Source organism: Vulpes vulpes, chromosome 8 (genome assembly GCF_048418805.1).
Source record: "Vulpes vulpes isolate BD-2025 chromosome 8, VulVul3, whole genome shotgun sequence".
Lineage (NCBI taxonomy): Eukaryota > Metazoa > Chordata > Mammalia > Carnivora > Canidae > Vulpes > Vulpes vulpes.
This window is the reverse complement of record NC_132787.1, coordinates 64082791-64085934: the sequence shown is the minus strand read 5'-3', so window position 1 is coordinate 64085934 and position 3144 is coordinate 64082791.

The window sequence follows — 3144 nt, the reverse complement described above, 5'->3', positions numbered from 1 at the left end:
TTTTTCTAATTCCTCACCCCTGGCTGTAACTAGAGCTGCACACTGTACCTATGCACACGGACTCCTTCTGCCCCTGCCCAGCTAGGCCTATGGATCTCAATCCAGGCCTGTGTTCTCATTTACCTCCACTCTTCAGGCCAATCCTATGGACCCTATGGGACCAGGAGCAGCAAGCTCTGCAAGGCAGCCACGAACACCTGCCCTCATCTGGCATGGGAGCTTGATGCCCCTTCTTCACTTCTGACGTAGAGTCTGAAACGCTGTATAATGCTACTCTTTTTTTTTTAAAAAAAGATTTTATTTATTTATTTGAGAGAGAGAGAGAGAGAGAGACAGAGAGAGAGAATGAGCAGTGGGGAGGGGCACAGGGAGAGAGAGAGTGAAGCAGACACCCCGCTGAGCAGGGAGCCCAATGCAGGGCTCGATCCTAGAACCTGGAGATCATGACCTAAGGCAAATCAGACACTCAACCAGCTGAGCCTCCCAGGTGCCCCCATGTAGTGCTATTCTTGCATTATGCCCTCTTAGAGATGGAAAACAGATCTCCTCTTTTATGATAGTTGTGCTATCAGTGAAGTACTGGATCCTTTCATCCTGGGATAAAGAGCCCCAATTACTTTCAATTTCTCTTAGTTTACAGGTTATATCCCCTCATCTCCTCTCAGGCTCTGGGGTGTCCAGCCACATACAGCACCTTAGTAAAAAGGCAGTGACAGACAACTATTTTACGGTGGGGAAAATGAGGCAGAGTTTTGATGATGTGTAGCCGTACGAATGAATGGGACTTGAAACAAGGACTCTTTTTTCCCTGGAAGGGGCAGTGTTGGTGGGGGATGTGCACAGCAGGGGCAGTGGTAATAAGGTGTCCTCCCTACGAAGCTGGAGCTGCTGGGATAAAGAGGTGTTCACTTCATGATGCCTCGGTGTTTTCAGTTATAAAACAAGAAAATAAGAAGAGCATTTCATCTGTCAAGATGCGTGAAGATGAAAAGAAATACAGGAGAAAAGGCTGGGTACAGGGTCTGGCAGCTGAGAGGCTAGTGTATGTCAAATGCACACACATACAGATGTCTGTGCACCACCCTGAAGCCAGCAGTCTCGAGAAGGCCTTTCCCAGGGCTCGGCCATAGCCCACACGCTACCTGAGGTGGCTTCTGGGAGCATCTGTTTCTGTAGGACCCTGGAGCAGTCACTCGAAAGCCATTCCTTTCAAAGGTGGTCTCTATGCAAGGATGTACGTTCTGAAGAATGACCCCTAGAAGACTCCCAAGAGCTCTTGAGCCTCCTATGTTGAGCTGCACAACAGAGGCAAGGGCTGCCTCAGACGCAGCTTTCATCCCCCTATATCCCTCTGTATCTGTGGTTCCTAAAACCAGCTGGGTGCAGGGGCTCAACAGTATCTTCTTCATTATAATGAAATGAGCTGATCCTAAGCAGGGTATTTAGCCCAATGCCTGTGGGCACTAAGTATTCAACAAATGTTAGTGGATCTTAACAGCAGTTAGTTTTAAACCCAAAGCTAGGTTCATGGGTCAGAGCATTGCCAAATGTCCTTCCTCCAGTTTAGGAGGACAAATGAATAGGCCCAGGATTAGGGCCAGACTATAGTAAGCCAGTGCCATTTATTGGCATCAGTGTATTTAATTATTTATTTGTATATTTGGCACACATTTATTGAGCACCAGTTATGTGAGTGGCCCTGTGCTCAGCACACAATCCTCTGGTCCCTCGTGATCATGCATGGATGGCTGCGCATGGGACCGACACACATACTATTCCACCAGGAAAATCCACTTGTCAACACTGCCTTCCATCTGCCTGCTGATAAAGCTGGAGAGTTAGGAGAAGCTCTGATCATGGCTCCTTGCAAGCTGGGGGGTGGGATCTGGAGTTAGTCGGGTGTGTCTTTCACAGATAAGGAGAGTGACACCCGAGAGGTGCCTGAGAGGGGAGTACATGCCTAAGTTCAGAGAGTAATTTCAGGGCCATCTGAGGCTAGAATCTACTCTCCTGATATGTTTAGGAAACAAGGGCCCTTTCCAGCAGACCAACCGCCTCCTTGTGAGAGCGAGATAACTAGTCTTTATATTTTCATTTACACGTGGGTGTTCTTTTCCTTTCTGAAGAAGTGCATTTCAAGGTTAAGTGCAGTAGCTCTCAAATAAGTCTAGAACAGTGGTTCTCCACTCTGACTGTATTAGATCATCTGGAAAGTGTATCAAAAATACTAATGTTGGAGCCCCACCCGCAAACCAATTAAATAAGCATTTGTGGGGGTGCAGCAGGGGCCTCATATTGATTTTTAATGCTCCTCAGGTGTTTCTAATATACATTAGGGGCCTCGCAGTCTAATATATACGGTCATTCCAGTATACAGTCAGTGGTCTAGAGAGCAGTGCTTCCACAATTCTATTGCATATTTGAATCTCTGGCCATCTTGTTAAAATGCACATTCTGATTCAGGAGGTCAAGTGGGACTGGAAAGTCCCTAGTTCTAATAAGCTCCCAGTTGATGTTAATACAACCAATCTTGGGGACACATTTGGGTATTGGCGCCAGAAGGCACCCTGGATTCTGTTCCTCCACTGGTGGGTCCCCAGTTACTCCAGCCTGAGGTCTGGAAGTTACTTCTTTCTTTCACCCTCTCTCCTCCTCTACAGCAGCTCTTGGTTACCAGGGCCTATCAATTCCACCCCAGTGTTCCCTGTGGCTCCCATCCTTTCTTGATGGATTGGCTCTTTTCCTGTTTCCCCACCACCATTCCCAGCTCTGGCCATGATCTCCGCTAGCCGGCCTCCTGATGGGGGGGCTTTCTCATTCCTTCTTGCCTCTGCCCATGCTGTTTTCACTCCACAGAATGCTCTTCCAATCCCTGACCTCTCTTAAAGTAAGAGACTGTAGCATCCCTGGACCACCTCTCTGCTTGCACTCATCACCACCACGACTGTCTAGGAACAACATGCCCTTCGGGTTCATTTCTGCATTTCCAGGGCCCAGCTCAACGCCTATCGCCTATCAGGCTCTCAATAAATAGTTGCTGAATTTAACAAACAAAACCTCAACTCTGAAAGAGCAAGGCCAAACAAAGACCTCAGCTGCTCTCCTTCTGATCAAAATGGACATTCCTTCGAGGTTATGCATCAG